This window comes from Bactrocera dorsalis, chromosome 1 (assembly GCF_023373825.1).
Source record: "Bactrocera dorsalis isolate Fly_Bdor chromosome 1, ASM2337382v1, whole genome shotgun sequence".
In the NCBI taxonomy this organism is placed as follows: Eukaryota; Metazoa; Arthropoda; class Insecta; order Diptera; family Tephritidae; genus Bactrocera; species Bactrocera dorsalis.
Genome location: NC_064303.1, coordinates 573830 through 597398, shown reverse-complemented (window position 1 = coordinate 597398; position 23569 = coordinate 573830). Strand labels below are relative to the sequence as shown.

Below are 23569 nucleotides of genomic sequence, written 5' to 3'. Positions count from 1 at the left end.
ACCGAAAAAAGTTGGAGTAAAAGGTGTTGCAGCGAAAAAATTTAGTTTGAAAAAATTCGAAGTATTTGACCTTTGCGAACATGCAGCTGCAACTATGCTGTGCATTAATTAGAAATATTAATGTTAAAATGTTTAATTTGTGCTTGTGCCCCTTCACGAGTATTGGCCAAAGTAAAATATTATGAATATTGAGTAGTCGGAAAAGTTTTTTCGCATTTCTAATCAAGCTTTAACTTTTTTTGTATATTTATAATGGTAAAGAAATAAACAAATATGTACTATTTGGGTCCACCAGTTTTTGTAAAACTACCAAAATACGAAAAGACTTTTTCGACTACTCAATACTTTAATTTCTAGGTACGTACTGTGTACCACACATACGCAGGCGCTTCCCGCAACTTAAACGATTTATTTTGTAACTTTGTATGTGTGCATGTGTGTACGCAAGAATTAGCACCGCACACATGAACCAAACCGCTGTTCAAATTTACTACACTACAATTACGACAAACCGAAAACCAAAACACAAAAAAGTAGTGTTTGAAATTGTAACGGAAACCACGAAAAACTAAAACTTTGTAACGAATAATGAATGTTGTATGCGATTATAAATTGATACCGTACAACAGGTGAGGGTCAACTTTGCAAAATGCAAATACAACAACAAAAATACAACAGAAGCACGCTACGAGACAGCAACATACTGTAAATGCTGGACACTATTGATATTGTCGGCACTACTTTTTTGCCGCAGAGTCATCTCTACATTGCTCTGTCACTCGTACTCGATGCAGACCTTCACAGCACAGACACTCGCATTTAATTCTTAAATATACACAAAGAGTTGTAGTTTCCATTTGACAAAACCACTAACAACCAGTGTGTATGTTTTTGAATTTTCAAAATATTACGAAGTATGTATGTGTGTGTCTGTGTGTGGATTACGCCCGCATGAAAGGGAATAAAATTTATAAAGTTTTACGTTTCAGCAACATGCTGATGGAAAGGGGAGAGAAGGGGAGAAAATGTAATTATTTGCTAATATTTGGCATGCATATGTAGTTGTGAACGAGTGTGTGTGTGTGTGCAATATTTTGGAAATGTGAAATCAAAGTTCAGCTAGTTTCGCTATTTTTATAATCAAATCGTAACTACATTCTTGCACAAAGCGAAACTTTTTCATATTCGAATTTTGTAAACTAAGAGATACATGTTTTATTTTGCAGCTCAAAAAGCACTCCATTACTGTAAAAAATACCTGTGTATAGGTACATAGGTGTGAAAATGCTTTCAGAGTAAGTACCTGAAACACTGAATTGAGCTTTGAAAATCGAAACGCATATTAAAATAGTAAATAGAGAACTGTTAACTTCGACACCAACGAAGCTATAATACCCCTCACGCATCCATTGTTTATAGCATACAAGGATATAAAAAGACTTTTATCTTGATTTTGATCGGACAGTTTGTATGGCAGATGTATGCTCTAGTTCGTTGTAGAGTTCATGACTGACATCAATCTATGATATATTCCGGGAACTTGGATGTGAGCCAGAGTTACGTTCATGCCGAAGGCTTGGAAGAGCCCTCATCTCACAGTCATGGACTTTTGGTCAATCAGTATATGAAAATGTTGAAAATTTTCCGAGGGACCATTTATCAGGAGCTCAACACGATTATTGTAAAGGGAAAACAGTGGATACTACCTTGTATTCTATCATTTCATGGCTTCAGGAAGCTTTAAAGTTTAAATATTTCGCTATTATTACTTCCTAGATATGGAGAGAGCTTTCAATAGCATTTTGCCGGAATCAGTTGTAGCAACTCTGAACGGTTTCATTGTTGAAACTCAAGCTTTTATTTTCGGTCTTCTGTGAGACAAAGAAATCGTGAAGGATTGGGGTTGCGTTGCGCACATGTCCGGCGGAATGTGAGTAAGGGCACTACACAAAGCGGAGTTCTTTTTCCTCTTCTAAGGATTAAAAACGACTGTTGAAAAAAAATGAGTATCGATGCTGCATTGACAGACCATGTGCCACTCATGATCAAAGGAAAGTTTTTGAGTACCTTGATTATCGTATATAATTGATTGGATGTGGCCTCGTTATTAAGCCAAATAAACCAGAAGCATCACTGCCGCGCATGGAAGCATGCCTACAGCCTGCAAATACGGTAAAGTATTTAGGTCTCGTTATACATAGGAACCTTTCATTAAAGCCTAATATGAAGAAAAGAGCACGAAAGACATAGATTGTCATATAATGTTGCAGAGGAGCCAATGGAAAAACTGTGGTCTCACTCCGAAAGTTGTCGTCTGCCTTTACGATACCATAGCTCTAGATAAGGCCACACTTGCAATGAAGCTAGATAGCGTCTGCATATAGTGCCCATAGGTATCGACGGAAGGTGTATAGCCGTTGCTATAAAAAGTTGCTATCAAACTCTCTCTTTGTATTTTTATATGAAAACGTGTGTAAGCATTCGGAAATCTTTCCACACTTTGACTTTATATCGAATAGTTGTGGATGGATAGATGCAGCTGGAAGAGAGGGGCAGTGAACTTCTTTAAGAATGGGTCAAAACTTGTTGAGAAGGTTGTTGGAAGGGTATATTGTTAGGAACTCTCTATCAACTTTAGTCTCAGACTACCTGATTATTACAGTGTTTTCTTTAATAACAGGACGGCGATATTAGCTTTGAGCTCACTAACCGTGCGTTCAAGGCTGATTAAGAAATGTGATAAGACTAGCTGTGCTAAGCCACTGAAAAATTGCAGGTAACTCCACCGAGCTGCTGAAAACAGAAATTAAACTTCTGCCAGACGTCTCCAAAACGGCATCATCACAGTTTATTTTAAAAACAAGGCAAATAATAATAGACATATTTGACGTATTCTCGATAAATGACTTTTTATCACTCATCACAACATATAGTGTACCTTATACCCTATATCCTGGTGCAGCTAATGATCGTATTTCCGTTAAGCTGCATCTTTTGCAAAATTTAACGTCGTCCATATTGAACACATACATATAAGGCAACTTGTGCAGCGGCAACCTTCTACTATATTGTATATTGTTGTTTTTTGTTTCTGTTTGCAACCAACCTTTTCGGCGTTCGGTAAATTTAAACTGTACATACTTATGTATGTAGCTGTATACGTATGTATATAACTCACATTTTTTCGTTGCTCGTAATAAGATTTACTTGCTTTTTCTGCTTCGTCAGGCCACAGGTTTTGTTGGTCTGCACTTTTCACAATGTTTGTTGTACGAGTGGCACAATGTGTGTGTGTGGTGTGTTCAGTTACTTATATGTAAGTATTCCTTGAATTGCTTTTGTTTGTATGCTGTTATTTGCAGCAAGTTGGTTAGCTCTTTGCTAGTGGCCAATTGCGCTTGTGCATCATGTTCAACAAATACAAATATATGTCTGTGTACATAAAACACATGCAATTGCACAGCTGTGCTGTGCGCTTGTTGTTTGGTTGACCCAGAGCTGGTTGGCGGTGCAAGTTTTAGTTAGCTTTTTGCGCTACATGTGAGCATGTGTGTGCGTAAGTGCATTTGGGCATGTGTTAGTGGAAACTTTAGCAATCAACGTTTGCTTAGTATTTTAACGGCACTTTTATTTATATTTTATTTACGCTATTATCACTCATTGCGCAAAAAAGCAAAGTAATGCCAAAATGGCGAAGGCAAGGGGAATCTGTAGTGAAGGAGACATGGATAAAGATGGTTGAGAGTGATGCGCATAAATATTATTGTATTTATATTTCTTTATTTTTCTTTTTAACGTGCGCAACCACAAGCGTTTGAACGTAGACTTTTAATCAATTTACATTGCTTTATTATTCAATTTGAGTGCTGCTCTTTTTTCGGATTTTTCCGTGCCTTTGTTTGGAAGGAAAAAAAATGTGGTATGTATGCATCTATGTATGTCTATTGTATATATGTACATATTTACATATACATATATGTATACAAATTGCACTGCAATATTAATTCAGTTGTTTAAAAGCTGTTAAATTCACAATTTTTAATCAGTCATGGAGTCAATTTAAGGGTTATATCCACTTGTGATTTTCAAAATTCTACTTTTTTATTTACAGATTACATAATGCAGATATGTATGTATATGTACATATGTACATATTTGAAAATATTCTCCGAACATTTGAAATTTATCTGGCAAAAATTGTTTCTACAATTTTTTTTTTTAATTTAGTGGAATTTGCTGTTTGACATACTTATCTCTTTCTTCTCTATTGTCTTACCCGGACTAAAATATCTCAGTAGACACATCTTCAGCAAACTTAACGAACTGGTTGGGATTTCAACCGCTTTAACCAATTCGTGGTAAGCTCAAAAGGCTTCGTAGATCTATGAGTGATCCGTTTTTGAGAATTTTCGGGTAACAGAAAAAATACATTCACAGTTTTCCAAGTGACAAATTTACATCATAACCTAACCAAAATGGCTCCCAAAACTTTAAACGCGTTTGCTCGTGAGATAAATTTTTCTGATTTGATCTGATGATTTTAGATAATTTTAAGCAGAAAAATCATGCACCTTCTTTTGGAGATCCTCAATTACGGGAACAAAAGAATAGAAAATTCTGCAAAATGTTTATGTAAATATGTATTTATTTTTATAAAAATATAAGTTTGACCTATTATAACATCTTGTATAGAGGTCTGACTGAAAAATATTATACACCATTCAAATAAGAGGGAAACGTGGATGCTGGTAAAATGTTTTCTTTTAATGAATTTTTGTAGTTCTGAATAATTTTTTTAATAAGCTCGATTTTTTAACGAAATTTGTGTACATTTCCCTTCTTAAGTCCAAACACACTATATTCGGCATAAGGTTTGTTAGAAAATCGTCATTTAAGAAATATAGAAAATTAAATATTTTATTTAAAGTAGGGGTTTTTAAGATTTTTTTTTTGCAAAGACGGATTTTTTAAATAATTGAACACTGTTGATTTCTATATGTTTCTAAATATAACAGTTAGTTTGCTTAACAGATATTAAGACAACTCTTTACGAGTATGTGTGCAGCCAAGAACAAATTTGCCATTGACTAACGTCGATCAGACGCGAAAGTTTCCAGACAAGAAAGATATGAATAAATTAATGGTTATGCTAATGTCCTCTATGTACAATACACATGACCACATATACACACACACTTCTGCAAACGCATAAAAAACATACACACACGTACGCAAGTGCTTTGCGTGTTAATTTAATCTGCTTTGTTTTGTACTTCTTGCCGACAGATTTTCTTGTTGACGCTTTCAACATCCACATTTATTTTTGTTTACTTGTCGCGCGTTGACAGCTTAAGCGAAAGCCCGAGGAAAGGGGATTTCAAATGATTTATTCCTTTAAAGTACGCTTTTTTGAACTACTTTCTTTAGATAATCTATCAGAAAAATTTATAACTTTTTTATTCAGCATATTTTTATTTTACTTTTTAGGTTTCTTTAAGAAATTTACGCCACTTTCAACAGCTTGGCAAGTGTAATACTTGCATGCCCCAATTATCTTTCAGGTGCTTAACCGCTTCGTTTACTCGAATTTTCCACTCAACTGTCTACTTGGTATTTCCAACTGGGCAGACAACACACAATGCCTTACTGAATCTGCCAGAAATTTAAAAAAGTACTTTGATTTTGTGCATAAGCGACGGCATACTCGAGATCGCTTTTAGCTTTGTCTTATCCGCTTCGTCTCTTTTCAGACTGTTATCCGCTCCTTAAACTTCTACTTTACTCATTTCTTTAGCTCGAGTTTCAAGCGACGCCTAGAATCACTTAGTCGTCTAAGCAGGTTGCCACTTATCCACTTCTGTCGCTTGAATTTCTATTACCGTTGTGCTTGTATTCCACTCTTCTTCATTCGCGCCACTCCAGCTATTTAGCCTTCAAATGTTTAGCTTTTAATGCGGCTGCTGCCAGCGCTGCCGCTGTCGCTGCCGCTGCTGCCACCGGTGCTTGCAATTTTCACGCCTTTTTCATTTTATTACCAACTTGCCGCGTTCTCCCGTTTTACGTTTGTCGCCATATAATATTTGCATGAAATATAAATAGCTACGTGTGCATACACTCTTGGCGCCTGTGGGTGATTGCTGTGTGTCTGACACTTTTGATGACAGCGCATCACCGATTCTGTAACAGTGGCACTTTATGAGTGGGCGCAACACCCCCGCCACCGTTGCCGTGGTCGTGCGACAACGTTGCGCTCGTAAGACACATACAATGCCGCACACAACACACACTCGCATACACCCACATATTTATGTAAATGCCTTTTGGCATGTGCATTTAAGCAGTTGACTTCTCTGCTGGCATTCATTCGTACACGTGCGGGCGTTGTTCCACTTTTTCGGCTTTGGCTCCACGGATTGTTTGTTGGCATTGCTATTGTTGTTGTTGATGTCGCCTTAACATCACCTTCGTCTGTGGCTTCATGCATTTTACATGACCTTGTCGTGTCGTGGCGTGAGCGCCAAAAAGTATGCAAGCCCAAACAACTCCTTTAGTGCCTACGGCTGTTAGTGTGTGTGTGTGAGGTTAATGATGTTACGTTGTTATAGCTGCCTGTCACTACTGGCGTTTTCAGGCTGCACTCAGTTCTTGCTGTTAGCAAAGGTGTCTGACACATGCACAACTTTTTATGTTAATCTCATTTTTTCTAAACACTTTTGCAACACACACGGCGCGCATTGTCATAAATTCAATAATATTAAAATGCTGCTCTGTTTCGGGCTCAAAAATACTGTTAAAATTTGTGAAAGGCCAATAAGCACATGGAAAGTGTGGCTTAAAGCCATTTTCATCAATACTCGGCTATTGGAAAGATAATTTATGGTTCATCAAAGGCAAGGAAGAGGAAGGGGAGGGGCGCAGTGAAATATTAAGGGCCAAAAACGGTATATCTTGGTTTCCGGCAAAACTGCGTGTCCTATAGAAAGAAGCTATATAGCAACGTCATATGAGTGCGGCGTTTTAAAAAGCTCAATTTTTCCAAAAAGCGTTATTGTATTTGGCCTGCCGTTCACATCATATAAAAAAAAGGACCGGAATTGGGTAGTCGAAAAAGTCTTTTCGTAATATGTATATAAATGTCGTTGCAGCAGTATATCCAAATTTGGACATTATGCAAAATTTACATAATTTATCAAAATTTTAAATATTTTATTTTTTAGATTTACACCTCCTTCGGTACAGGTTATAGTATTTAAAAGCATGTCATTGCCATATTAAACCTCCGTTGAGTTTGTCATATAGGGGAGATGAGATGGCCAATAATTGGTAGCCAGTTGTGTGACATACTGACAACCTCCAGATTGGTTACCTTACCACCCTAATGGAACCAAATAAAAGCGGGATTAATATTGACCGTTGCAAAAACGCTAACAACAACGAAAAGTTTATTAAAATACTGCAAATGCAACAAGGCGATCGAGTGGCCCTTAATAGTTGCACTCGAAATGTTCATTCGCGAAGATATAGTGTTTGCCAAGCGAATCTGGCGGGGATCTTCATGCATGTAAAAAATATAAATAAAAGAAAAAGTTGGAAGAGCTGATAAGCAAATAAAGGCGGCTGAGAGTAGCGTGAAAATAGCAGCCATCAGGGCGAGTGAGGTATGGAGGGAGTTTGCACTTTTTATTGCCATTGACAGTGCTATATCGCATGCACATATGTGCATTTATTTATTTTTCTTTTGTTGAAGTAAGTAAGCGTGATACAAATGACGTGGCCCGGAAAGTGAATACGTAGGCTACAATACACGAATCAAATTTGCGCATTTCGCATAAAATCGAACAATAAATGAACGGGTCAGAGTCTATACCTAGAACACAAGTCAATTACGTTTTAAAATCCGCGTGCGTGAATGCTGTTGGCTCATGACATGAATACCCCACCGTAAATATACAAATAGGCGTGTAAGAGTATTGAACAGCAATTATATTTGCTACCTGGCTTGAAATAAAGTCAACGCCGCGTATGGGGTGCACGAACCGAATGGACGGTAAAATGAAAAATGCAGGCCAAGACTATTGTGAGTGTAGAGAGAGTATTATAAAAAATCAGATAACAAAATAACAAGAAAAAATGTTAACTTGCGATAAAGCTATAATACCCTTCACAAATACAAAAGATTATTTGCAAAAACTTTTTTTTGGGTCAGTTTTTATGGCAGCTATATGCTACAGTGGTACGATATCGGCCATTTCGACAATTGAGCAGCTTCTTGATGAGAAAAGGATGAGGGCAAAATTTCAGATCGATATTTCACATATATATAGACGGATAGATGAAAAAGCAGACGAACCGAGAGATTGGTATGGCTAAATCGATTTAGCTCGTCATGCTGATAATTTATATACATACATACATATGTATATAGTTTATAGTCTCTGAAGTTCTGGTATTACAAACATCGTAGTTAACTTCGTATACTCTGTTCTGGATATAAAAATAGAAAACATGGAAAATTGCGTATGGAGATTTAATATAAACGAAAAGGATGTCACATCTATGTATTGACAAAAGCGAGCTATTACTTCCAATCCCTTGGCGTGCGCTTACTCCCAACGCAAACTCAAATCGCAGTTCATATGTGAAATGGAGTAAAATTTATTCGATATTATGTAACATTCATGTGGCGTCTATGTGTTTCTGCGGCGTTGTTGTGGCATGTATTTGTGGAAACTAAAGTGTAGTTGCAGTGCAGGATGCACCAAAGTGCTGTAACGCATATGTTATGACTCTTACATGTGTATGTACATAGAGTATACAACATACAGTTACACCGATATAGGCAGTCTTTATTTGTAGTACTTGACTTAAAACTCGAAACATATCGGTATGCAATATTTATAATTTAATATTCCTTTAATTATTCTTTATTTAAAGATTGAATAAAGCCTGTTCACACAAGCATACGCTGTGCTCTACAAATTTGCTTGAAGCAAACTATTTTCACTCCGTATTGGAAATAATAATAAAAACAAACTTGTTGATAGCTCTGCAGGACCCCAAATGCAAATCACTACTGTGAGTAACTAAAAGAGCATGAAACTACATTTTGAATAACATTTTATTATTTTGATTTTACATATGTATGTGGGTGCGTGTGTGTCCACAGCATACATTGTGTGCTATTATGCCTTCACTACGCATTTGCATTTCGTACGAGTTTGCATGCGTGTATGTGTGTGTGTATGTAGATATGTGACACATGTCACCTGGGAGATGTGTCAAATGCATGAGCAACCAATTTGAACATTTTTTCAATGCTTTCACTGTCATTGTTGGTATTGGAAATTGCACAAGGGTTTTTTCCTTGCACTATTTAATTTGTTTTACTCCGGCTCCCTCACATGAACGCACACACACACACACTTGTACATGCATACCCATAGTATTTGTTTTGTGCATAACCACGTATGTATGTGCATTTGTTCTTGGTCTCAACCTCAATACAATTTATAGTATTTTACAGAGTTTGTTTATAGACTCATTTGTTATTTTTTTGTGTCGATACTTTTGCATTTTTTCGCAGTGGTCTCGACGAGAATGCATGTAAATGGCGCTGCCCCACTTCCCTTGCTTTGCAATTATTTTGCATTTTATATATGTATGTGTATATTTATTTTAGGATTTAACTTCATTTTCACATTGTTCGGTTTGTATGCTTGTTCATTTGCAATCACTGTGTTGTAAATAATTGATGTGTTTCGTGGCATTGCAACAGAGAATTTTAGATGCGTTACAAATAAAACATCTACGTTGACCATAAGTCCGAACAATATGACCCGCAGTCATAGTCGGAAGCATATTTTTGTTGGTAGCATAAACAAATTAATTACACATTGTACTTTAGTTACGGGGCTTTAAAATACCAGTCTTTAAATAAAATATTATTTAAATTAAATATACAATACTTTAATACAGTGTGATATAAATTATTTATTTGGAATAAATGGATAGCTAGGCGGCAGTTAAGACAATACTCTCTCATCTTACTTATTTCCTCAAAGAATGTTCTTAGAAGAAGAGGCAGTAGACATTGTGGCTGTCGGAAATCAGATCCATATATACAGATTACCACAACACAGCGAAATAGTTGATGAGAATGCCAAATGATCATCCGTTTGGCTAACGAACCAGAACATGAAGTATGGAAGTCACTAATAACGCTACACGATTTCTAAAAGAGTTGAGAGTCGGGTCAGCGCGAAATGGAATGGCTTAAGGACATGCAGAATCACAAAGATCATGAGCAAAAGCTCCGAAGGAAAACACGTATGCTTCTTACTCAGCCGAAAGGGTCTAAGTAACGACGTTATATGCAGAAAATACAGGAAAGGGAACACTTCCCATGTTTCTGTCCAGCATTAACCCGACTTCGATATCTAGGAGCTTCGTAGTTCGAAATTATACATATATGGTAGCAAGTCACTCTTAAGGTTCGCAAACAACGTTGACGTGCTTAAGCTCAAATTAAACTAACTTGTTAAACGGACCTAGCTCGTCACCCTGAACATTTATATATATACTATATGTGAGATCTCCAACGGTCGTGGGCATTACAAATTAATACTCAATTAACCATGTCCAGGATATAAAATTACCTAACCAGAAACAATGTCGAATAACGCTTTAAATTAATTGAAAATATCGTGCTTACAATTCCACCATCAAATTAGAGATATCCACACGATACTATACACCAATTTTATACAACAATATGAGACACATATAACGTTATATATACTTGTATGTTTGTATTATATTATAACCATGTGTATATATATTTGTAAAGCTATCGCCATTTCGCTATAAATAGTTGGCTATTGTTTACTTACATATATACTTTGGCGCACCGCTGTGCCCATATTACAATTAAATTATATACTAAATATCTGCTGAAAGCGAATGGGAAATTAATGACTGGCAATGGTGGCCAATTGACTGAAATAGGCCAATGTGCGGTAAAAAGGACATCGAGCTATTGAAGGGCGCACTTTGCATAAGAAAATAAGCAAATATACATACATATATATAACATATTACAGCACGGTGGCATAGTTGTGGAAGATATCGATAAGATCGATGTGAGACCGTGATAAATTAAGCGGTTATGGTGTTGATAGAAAATCAGAGACTGTAGAACCAGCAAAAAGAAAAGTGAATTTAAATAAAAAAAAACAAATGAGAATAAAAGTGGACATAAAAAAATGTAAGCGTGGGTAACAATTATAAGGCTATAAATAATTTATTTTCGAACAGGAGTGTACTTATATACTTATAAACCACTTGCTTCCTATCAAATATACAAAGAAGACTTGAATTTATTCAAATGATCGGCACCATGCTTATGATTGCCTTTGAATAAAAAGCAGCACAACCCTTTGCTTCTATTTTAAAATCATGGATAAGTTTCTTAATCCTCCTACAATACCTTCATGATTGACAAAATTTGCGTTTAGTATTTGTCGTTAGCAACCATCACCTCCAATTCGTGCCAATTCATCAAGTAAAGGCGGCAACACTTTTCAAAACAAACATGATGACAGTATCCAAGTGATTTTTGTCCTTAATTAGAATTAATTAAATTGAATTAATTTTCCTAATTAACACGCTGATAATTACTGCCAATGGAAACGGCAGTAGCAGGGGATCACAAAAACAAAAACAGTCGTAATACTAACAAGCAAGTTAGCGCGCCATGGCATATTTGAAGCAGACTAAGTCGTGCTGCTAAGGTGGGGAAGAGGATAAAAAATATAATGAGAACTTTTATATCAAATTGAGTAGCCGACATTCGCTACTAATCTTCGATATTTTGTTTGCATACATTTGTTGCTGGACTCTAAAACAAGCATTTGGCTTTTGATGCGACATTATGTAATAATTAGCCATGGCGAGAACTGGATTATTTTAATTAGATAAAGCAGCTGTCAGGATTTGCTTAAAATTGATAAAATATTTCAATTAAGTGACGCAAAATATCGAGCATGAAATTTCGAAAAAAATATAATCAAAATAAAATTAATTTCATAATAGATGATGCGTGAGAAAATTATATTATAAGGTTGTACTTTAAAACAGAATTAATAATGAAGAAAATTTGAAATTTTTGTACAAAAAGAAGAGAAAAATGCCACACGCAAGCCACCAATGAATTTTGGGAAGTTTCCGTAGACGATGCCGTATCAGTTCGTGTATACGTAGTACAACAATGGTTCGCTCGCTTCCGTTCTAGTTCAAAATATTTAAATGTTTACTAATTTTATTTAACATTAACATATTAACGACTTTATGTTTTTATATTATTCATATCATTTATATAAATAATTTCTCAACATGTAGTAATAATAACACAAAGCATTGCGTTATTAAGTGCATGGCCTTCGAATTCTAATCAAACTCAATCAACTTTCCGTAAATATATTTCACAAATCCAAAGACATTTTGCGAAAATCCTTGGCAATATTTCATCACCCACATAAGAGTAATTGGCAATGTTGTTAATTTGTGTAAGATAAACGAATATTTCCATTCCTTCTCCACCTTTAGCTCTAAGAATTGTCTTAGCATTGCCATTGATATGCACGCTTCTTCTGGTAACTGCTGATTGATTTCACGACAAGAAATATAATTAATTCCAAATTAGGCGCACACATAGCAATTTAATCGGATTTAAGAGGAAATCTTCAATAATTTTCAAGCATTTTGACTCAGCAAGCGATAATTTAATCTTTTAATATCTAAATATCGATGTGCTGACTCCTAGCAATGGCATTCGCCTAACTACGGGAGAAGGGAGGAAACGATAATCATGTGCTAGTATAAAAGCTAAATGAAACATCCATGCAAAGAAGCCAAGAAGGTTCAAAGAAAGCGAATTATTTACGCCAACGTGCTCAAGGATTCCTGTATATATGTATATGTACATTGTGACAAAAAAGTTCCCGAAAATTGTAAATCAAACGCAAAGTATTTAATTATTCATCAATATTTATTTTATCGCCTTCAAAGTAAATTCTGCCATATGTAATACACTTATGCCAACGATTTTTCCAATACTTTAAACACTTATCTTATACACTTTTTGGGATGGCATTCAACTTCAATACTTCAACGAATTTTGCTTTATTTCTTCGATCGACTGAAAACGGGTTCCAGGGAGCGGTGACTTCAGTTTAGGGAACCAGAAAATCAAACACATCCAAATCTGGTGAATATAGTGGTTGATCGATGGTTTTCATTGCATTTTTGACTTTGAGTTCGGTCAACATCGTGGCTCGATGTATTATTATCATGTAAAATCCATGAATTATTATTTCACAATTTCTGTCGTTTTCAGCGTATGTTCTCACAAAAATGCCTCAATAGGGTCAAATAGATGACCATCTGTCCCACCATGAGACATGTCTTCACCGATCTCTCGACCGTCTTTGAAGGCTCTGTACCACTCCTTGGGTTTTTGAATCGCCTTAAGGCTTTTCCAGCTCTACCAACTTAGCAAAATACATTTTCTTAAATATCGATTACTCGGGGAATTTAATTACATTTTTTGGATGCTTTTTTGTCACAATTTGTAAATATATATATATACTACTAGAATATATATGTAAATATATTTCGTATTCGTTAGCTTTGTAGTTCGAAGAGATGTGATTGCTCGCCATCTAAAAATCAATAGCACTTAGCTACCAAATACGAATACTCAATCGGATTGCTTAGCTGCTATGGGCGTATTATCTGCTAATAACAGCAACAGACGAGTATTGGCACGTTGCAACCAACACGGGAAGTGTACTCAATAGCTGTAATTTTTCATGCAACAACATAGCGGAAAATCAGCTACCCAATCAGCCAACCACCTAGCTATACCAATCGGCAACGGATAGCAGCGAGCCAAGCAATTAATTTGCTTTAGCTCACTGAGTCGGCTGGTTACAACTATAGATGGGTATATTTATATGTAAGGTATGTATGTATATACATATCCAAATATTTCGCTTGCCAAAATCAAATAAATACCTTAGTTCAATAAATCTGAATACCGTTATCAATCTCATTTTGTGTTGGTCTTAAGACTCACACAACAAATATGTTGGCGTGCACTGCTAAGGAACGAAAAGACTCAAACTTTTGGTGTATTTTGTTGCCCGGCACAGCTGTAGCAAATATGCCATTACCGCTTACTGGGAACCAATTTAATGGTGTTGTATTATTTGTCCCTATTATTAACACCAACTGCCAGGCACATTCATTAGCAGCACGAGAAATTCAACCCATTGCCGATAGATTAAACATGCTTATCCGCAAATTGTCAACATCTTAGTTGTGTCTACTTTGTCAACATGAAGGAATACTCGTATCTGTCTACACTATATGTGTATAATATTGTCAAATATCTTGTAGAAAAAATGTAATTATTAATTTGAAATTGATTCTAAACTAATATCTATTTAGGCCGTAAACTGCTAAATTTCCTTGAAGGAAGTCAGTAATTTCTGAATTATTAAGACAACTAATTAAATTGTGAGCGATAGGCGTCACAACATTTGAATACGTTCTACTACAAAATTACCGTATCAAACGCTTATAATTTTGTGGCAAAATCGATCAATAAATGTATGTTTACAACCACACTTCTACTTATAATCGTTTCTATTTTAAACATTTTGTGCCTTTGCGAACACTTATGCTGCGCTGAGTGCTGTGGCGCCAAAGACGCAGTTCTCCAAGGCCTTTTCACTTATGGTACATGCATAAACTACATATGTACATATGTGTGTACGTATTTACATAGTCAGCCATGCGTTCTTATGTTGCTCTTGCTGAGGTTTTCCTTTTAATTAACAGAATACGTAATAAATTTTGCACTAACCAAAATCTGGTTACACACTAAATTAAGTTTCTACCCAACTCTGCACATAGAGTATATGCGCTATACGCATAGTTAGTTCTATCTACGCCTATTATACACATAACCTAAAGTGAGCGGAAGTGGTCGATATATGTGGCGGTATGTGTGTATGTGTATTCTTCTAAAACTCTTATCAACATTTTATATTGCAGCTCATTCTACCCTCTTAGATTTCTTCTTTGCGATAAAATTTTAAATCTAGCCTTGAAGCAAAGTGCACAAATACGAATACATCAAACCTTCAAATTAGAAAAAGACAACACATATGTACATAATAGGTTTGGCAACACAACCCTGCAGGAAAAATGTTGTCACTGTGAAGTTTTGGTGATATCATCTATGCAGCATGTTTTCGTTTTATAAAACTAATATTGTTCAAATTTATGTTAGTTTTATTCTGTATTGTTTTTCATCATGGAAATACTTACGGCTGAGCAATGCTTATAATTCGTTTAACTTTATCACGAAAATTCAGGTTCGTGCGCTCCGCTCAACTTATGGTCAACAAAATCAGCCTACTGAGTGTACTTTTCGTAACACCATTATCCCTCTTGAAAACCAGCGTTCATTATAAGATAATCTTCAACCGATTGGACCACGTCCAGCACGCAGTAAAAAAAATATAGCAGCCGTGCTGAGAGTTTACTCTAAGACCGTGGAGAGTCGATTCAGCAGCAATTCTGACTGTCGTATGTTACCACTCAGCGTATTTTAAATGAGAAAAATAAAGCTTGTGGAAAAACTGAACCCGCTCGGCCTTCACACGCGACATACCTTTGTTCTATGGGCTCTTGAAAATTTCAAGAAGGTCCGACGTTTTCGAGCCAAATTTTTTCAGCGAGGAGGCTCATTACTGACTCAACAGGTATGTAAAAAAGCAAAATTGACGCAGTTGGGAAGAAGAGCAACCTTAAGGGATTTAAGAGCTGTTATTTCAACCCAAAAAAACTAAAAAACAAAGAGTAATCGAAAGTTGAAAGTTGAATCGAATGGACCATCTGAGACGTAGCCGTAGCCAACATTTGAAAGGGATGATCTTCAAAAAATACGAACGAGAACATTCTTCGAATGATAATAAACACTCCTCAATAAATTTGAAGTTTCTGTGTTTTTCCTTTGGAAAAATAAGGAACCTCGAAATGGATCCCCCCTTTAAATGCTATAATGGACCAATCTGAACAATTTGTTCGGAAATTAAAGTGATTCTTTAATGACAAATCTCTGACAACTTTCGTGAAGATAATTTTCTCAAGTGAAAAAGTTCCGATATAAGAGCTTGATTTTGATCGGTTCATTTACAAAGAGTTTTATGCAATAGTGTTGTATCCCTGAATCTGTGATTCTAAAATATCCTTGTAGTTCCACACAAATTCATATCTGATAGTTCTCGTTTGATTAGGCTAGTTTTACAAATATTTCTTGCAGGGAATCTATTACTTTCACTCACATGCATATGTACATACATATATACTGTACTATTACTCCGTGGCATACATTTTTAACAAAAAGCCCCTACTACAAATTTAGGTGTTTATCTTGTGGTCCAGTTGATAGTGCCTTGTATTCAAGGCTTTACAAAGTAGGCAGCATGCGGACAGTGTATATAAATTCTCTAAATTATATGTGTGCGTGTGTGTCTGCCTCGCTTGGATTAACTGTGATTAAGTTTAGTGTCTGGATTACGGTCAAATTGTGTGATGAAGTAAATGTGTTGGAAGTTCATTAAAATTTAACCCCCTTTAATACGTACTCATGCATACAGTACATGTGTGTGTGTTGGTTTTTCAGCGTGCGGGTGTTCGGCACAAACTCATTTGTGATTAATTTTATGATATGTCAAAAATTGACACGGCCAATTATTTTATAGCTTATTAAGAGGAAAACTAAAATGTTGCTAACCTGGTATCGGGTGACCATCAACTTTTTAGGCACATATTAAACGTAACTAAAATATTGATGTCAGCACAGTAGTGTCGATAAATAGTAAAAAAACCAAATAAAAGTTGCAATGGAAAATTATAGCTTTAATTATATATAATATATATACATATGTATAAAAAAAGTGAAATTTTTCATTAAAAAATGTGTGGAAATACATACATATGTATGTATGTTGTATGAAAAAATATGTTTAGCAACACGGTAAAAACAGTCAATTAAAGTAACAATTTTTCTTCAGATGAAAAAAGTATATTTTATAATGCAACAGCAATAGAAATGCAAGAATTAATACGACGAGGGGAAGTTCAATCAAACTTCTGGCAGCGGAAGCATCACCAAGCACATATACATATGTATGTGTGTATGTATGATGCATTAGCATTAACACAAACTTTCAATTAGGTCCATACATACATATGTGGGTCATCAACCATGACAATGGCATGTATTTACTATCGAAACTTTACAAAAACTGGACAGAAAAAGCACAAAAGTTTCCTACACAATAAGATACATAATAGATCCGCACAGAAATTTGGATATTGTACAAAAATATATAACTACTATACTCGACTAGGGATAGACCATTGACTAGCAGTGAAAAATAAGGCGAGGGTTGTACTTAACGAAAGAGTATTCATCAAATAATACTCGTATGCATGTAATTAATATGCATTAAGAAAGTCCTTTGCTATGAGTCGAGAAGAAACGTTCGAGCATGGTTCAAGTTGAGAAGAGCTAAGTTGAGATGTAACCGAATATTTTACTACTGTGATCAAATTTAAATTTTTAATTTATACTTCGCGTGTTTTTTGAATAAGTAATATTTTTTGTAAGTTGGTAGTACTATTAGTGACATCTATTAAAATCAAATATAAGAAGTCAAAACATTTATTAGTATTTGAGATACGCGTCGTTTTGTGAGGCTCGAAAAGTGAATTCTTCGATTTCTTCTATGTCTGAATTTATTGAACAAAGAAGTGCGAGAATGCACCATCTTATACTGCTTGGTTATTCGTGATCATTTCGACACATTTTCAACTAATATTGTGCTACAATCACCGCATTCACCCGATTTACCTTCGTGTAACTTCTGGCTATTCAGCAAATTTACATGACCACTCCGAGGACACCGTTTTGCTTCAGTTGAGGATATAAGATCTGAATCGAAGAAAGCTCCGATGGCCATCACGACGGAGGATTTTTCCCATGTGCTGTGATGACTAGAAAATTCGTTGGCATAAGTGTATTGCAGCGGGAGGGGATTACTTTGAAGGAGAAGAAATGGACAAAATTCACCTTTCAATTTGATCACACTAACATGGAGCAAAATAAAGAGAAAATACGGCATATTTTACAGTACTACTACGATAAAGGCAAAAATGTATCTCAAGCCGCCAATAAAATTTGTGCAGTTTATGGACCCGATACAGTTTCCATTTCCACCGCACAACGATGGTTTCAACGTTTTCGTTCTGGTGTAGAGGTGGTCGAAGATGCGCCACGCTCCGGAAGGCCCGTCTTCGAAAATTGCGATAAAATCGCTGAATTGGTCGAAAGAGACCGGCATAGTAGAAAAAAAAATAAAAAAAAAATTAAAAAAATAAAAAGAAAAAATAAAAAAAATAAAAATAAATAAAATTCAATAAAAATACTGCAAGACTTTTTTGACAACCAATATATTTATGTACTCCATATATGTATACAGTTTGTGAGTTTATTAGGTATAACTGTTTCAAACCATTTTTAATTTCAATCATAAATCAAAAGATTAAAAATCTAAATTTTATTTTGGAGGATATGCAATAATAAAAATGTATGTAGAAAAAGGTTGACAACCCTAGAAAGGAAGAAAATAACGACGGCTGCCAGTTTAGTGAATGTGGTGTGTGACAAGAAGAAAAATAGTGAAATCTTGGCGGTCGCAATTGGAAATGCATATACAACTTGTCAATGTTTAGTGTGGATTTTGCGCTGGAAGCATAATTGGACCATACTTGTTTCAAAATAAGATGAGGTGATTTAACTAAATAACATTTTTTCTATGAGATTATTTAAAATTACAAGTCCATTGCTTTAAAGGAGGAGATTTAACGTAGCATTAATGAAACTCAGTCACATTTATGCAAAGTAGTCTTGCGAAATCTCGGCAAATGAGTGCCGAAAGCCGTGACGGTCATTTTCCCGATATGTTATTTCATAAATAACTCCATCATATGAACTTTATAATTAAAAGAAAAATTATAATCCAATCTCTTAGAAATGAGTTTTCTATTTCATTCTAAACTTGCGTTAAATTTGGTAATCCTTTACTTTCACTTATTTTTGCTAATATGTCTTCTATATTGACCAATATATACGCTATAAAATCAACCGGAAGTTTGAAATTTTTAAATAACTTTAATAAATTTTTTTATACAAGGTGCATCACATATTCAGAAAGTTGATATTTCAACATGGTGCAAGAATACAAATATTTATTCATGAAGAAACTAAAACTGGAAGCTATTGAGTTGAAATATTTCCTGTCTCTAAAAACCATTTCCCCACTATTTCTTGATGTAGTGAATTTTCACCTAAGAATATTTTGCAGGGAAGAGATCAATACCATTATCTATTTGTTTATTTAGTAATACTTCAGATATAAGATAACAAATTATAGAATCTCAAGAAAAAAATTAACTTTAATAAGCTTTCTTTCTTTCAATAATATATTGTTATTTACGAGCTTTAAACTTAAAGCAACTAATCACCATACTACAAAATACTGCTAATAAATTTTTAGCTATTTAGAACGTTCGTGAAGTATTAAAATTCCATTTAGTTATGCACATGTGTCAGCAAGCTTTCGAACATGTTTTAGACTAGTCATAACATACTGTATGCATTCCACAGCGCAGCGCATATCAAAGTCTGACATAACCACAACTTGCAACATGACAGCCGACAAATGTTTATGGGATGTTATACAAAAATTTTGCCACATATAGTGAGTTCATCTGCAAATGTGTGTGCGAACGCGCAAATTGTGCAGAAAATACCCACACATATGTATGACAATTAGGTATCCATAACGCATTCGTAAACACATAAGTACATGTGTGTGGTATATGGAAAAAGCTGCATGAAATTAAAACTTTTCCATTGAAATGCCCCAAATAAGGAAATGTTAGCGCCGAATATTTTGAGTAAATAACATTACGAAACACGCAATGTTTATTAAAAGGGAGCACAACTTGTCAATTCATTGGCTGGCTGTTTGATTTCGTTTGAGGTTGGTGTTGTGGCGCCGCTCGGTCACATTGCCACAAATATCAGCTGCAAATGCAGCTGGAATGTTAATGTGAAGCAGCCGTTACAATCGCACACATATTTTCGGATGTGTTGTATTTTAAATAGTGTGTATTTAAAATATTGCACGTCTCCGCTGGCATTCTACAAATACGATATTTTTGCGGTGTAATGTCGCATTCAAAGTCCAGTTATCTATGTATGTGTGTATGGGCTATCAAAATTGCATTCCACATCTATTTCCTCGCAGTATTGGCTCTAATATTACTTTGTGGTGTTGGCAAAATTTGCCAAACGAAATGCGCTCGTATCGACAACCGCAATAATCGGTTTTCGGTTTACGTTCGCCCCGACAGTTTTATTTATTTTTTTTTTGTGCGCCAACTAATTTTGAAATTATTGGCGTAATAAGCGCATTTGCGGAGCCCTTAATATATGGAGTGGCTTTGAACAGGGTTTACTTGTATATTATTTTTTCCCCCACTTATGCAATTATCTAATTGGATATTAAAGCGATATTATACTTGAGCTAATAGAAAGTGCTGAATTTATTGCCGTAATTTTGAAGAAAAAAGCAATTTTGAAATAAGCAAGTATGGAATATATATAAGAGGCACACCTTGTGTGAAAAATGTAACTTTTTGAATTTGATGACCTTTATCCATAAAAATAATATAAATTTTAAATGAATATTTGAAATTATTCTTGAGTTACTGCCTGCTAAAGTGCAACTGATCAGTTCAATTAGCCAGCTCTAATACTCCGTATTAGCCGCCTTAGGCACCCTATGATACGTTTTCCTATTTCCACCCATATCACTGATTTTCTCTTCGAAAAAAGAGTGGGAAAGTGGCGAGGTGGAGAGGGACGCAGGAATAAGCATATATAATAATAATATAGATAATCGAGTGGGTGTTGGTTAACGGTTTATTTCTATTTCCACTATTTCACCTGGATGTAAAAAAAGATACGAGATCCGCGGTAGTTTTGCCTTCATCTAGTAACAGTGGTGCATTTAAGAAGGAAATGTTGAAATAATTCAATTTCACCTTCTTCCCGATAGCTCATGCAACTGACATCCAATAATATAAAAAATCTTACTGCAAAAACCCCGAACGGACAGTGTCCAATTAGAACTCTTACAACCACTGAAAGGTGGACCTAGATGAGAGCGAAGAGTTTTTGTACTTCCAGACTTCGACCAGTGCTTGCTGATTTGACCGAAGCTCTAACAGTTCAGTAGTGAGCATACTCATCAACCTTACAGTTTCCTGTGACATCGCTGTGGCCAGTCAATAGTCCAATTATAAATTAGCTCGTTACTAGAAATAAGGAGTCTAGACATCCTTATACTACTATTGAATATAGAGTCAGCAAACTCTGTTCTACTCTTAGACTGGATAGTAACCACTTTGAAGTGGGCTGCATTCCTGAGCAGTAGATCTGCAAATACTACCTTTATGGTAGTGACTTCCGCTTGAAAGACGCTTAAGCGGTGGGGAAACCTAAAACTGGAGCTGTTGGAAAGATCTCGACAGTTTCCTCCTCCACCAACCATCTGCGAAAGCTTTGATACATAATATAGCTTCCAACTAAGCCTTCCATTCCATGCTTCGTTCGAAGGTATGACAGCAGATAAGCGTCAACCGAGATTAAGCTCGGCGAGCAATTCAAGTATTTTAGAATGAAATCAAAGCGTGCAAGGATTCCAGTGTACCCAGCCTCGCAGTGGTTTGCCCCTCAAGTATAAATTAAATTTAATACTATATAACACCACACCAATATTGTTTGTCGAACGACAGGGTACTTAATTTCATGTTTCCATAACGCAATCATTTAAGTATTATGAAGTGCGAAAGCAAATATTTAATCTTCCCCGACTCCGTACGAGTCTAACACCTTTCGAGAAAGTGTTAATTTAGCACTAAGTTTCAATGACCGCCGCACCCACCTCAGCCCCAACTCATGTTTGCACGTGCAGCCAGCCTTCCAGCAGCAATCGTGTCAACAAACGCACAGCAAATTTTCACTTTGGCTATTTTTGTCCGTGCGGTCGCTATTATCCATCTACGTGTGGTCTTTTTCCTTCATTTCCTGTATATTTTTGGAGGGCTTGCGCATATTGTTTCCCCAGCAAGTATTATTGTTTTATTCATTGTCGTGTTTTTGTTGTAATTGCTTTGCTATATTGCTGTTGTCTGTTTGCAAACATTGTGTGAGTGTGTGTGTGTGTGTGTCGTGCAATGTATGTATTTGTATTTTTAGCTGGTCGGTTGCTGGTTTTCGAGTGCGAAATGCCTTGCATACTTTTATGCGCTGGCATGCGGTAATGGTCTGCTGCACAATTTTAATTAAGTGCACAGATTTTTACTTTGTCCGCACTTGTTTTCCATTTATTTTACTTTGCTTTTTGCCCGACAAATACTCGACTTTTACGATGCTCTCACACGAATACATAAATTTGTTTACACGCTATCTATATAAACAATACTATTTTTGCTTAGTGACTCCGCCGGTTCGCCGGTCCTTTTTACGCTTTGTGGACATTTTTTTGGGCGATTGTGTTGTGTGACAAGCCTTTTACCCGCGGGTAATGAAGTGGTTAGACTTTATTAATTTCATGCCTGCCCAGAGTGGGCACGGTTGGGGTGAGTGAGTTATAATGGGAGTTCGTGATAAATTTTGAATTGGCGGTGAGAAGTTTTTAAATGGCTAATTGCTCGGCCTAGCGCTTTTTATGCGCTGAACAGGGTATATTGAGTTTGCCACGGTATTTGCAACAACCGAAGGAAACATCGGAGACCTTAACATATAACAGTTTTTTTGTTTTCTTCACAGTAGTTGTTGTTCTTATGTGTATGCAAATTAATTGTTGTTGAGCATGGCTAAAACTCGTTTGAAATGGTTGATATTTGGTAATTCTACAACCCGATTATTGCTATATTGTGCCTTGAACTTTAATAACATTTCGTTTGCTTAGCACATTTACACGTTTGCCAAATTCTTACAATTATTTGAACATTGCAATTGCTATTGGTCATTAAAAATGCCATTTATAGTTTCAACAAAATTCCAAAAAAGCAGATATTAACATCAAAAAGCAATCGAAATACCAATGGGTTTTAGTATCGCCAAACCGTGGTTGAAGAAAAAACATTACAGCAAGAAAATACTGAAAGCTGCCAAAAACGGTAGCGGTAGCGGTGGCGAAAGCATGAAAATGCTGAAATTCTCATTTGTGTGTGTGTCTGGGTTATCATTGGCAAACTGCTTCGTGCCTTTGTGGGCAAATTGCATTTTTATTACAATTTGCTGGTGTTACGTATACGCCGTGGCATACCTTCCAGTGCATTTCACACACATGCATACTAG

The 23569-nt window shown here is 35.7% G+C and overlaps 1 protein-coding gene across 4 annotated transcripts in view; it reads right to left on the bottom strand.

The window, feature by feature from the left end:
- LOC105232258 (uncharacterized) overlaps positions 1 to 23569 on the bottom strand; it is a 233503-nt gene that overhangs the window by 29268 nt on the left and 180666 nt on the right. The gene's annotated exons all lie outside the window — the stretch shown is intronic.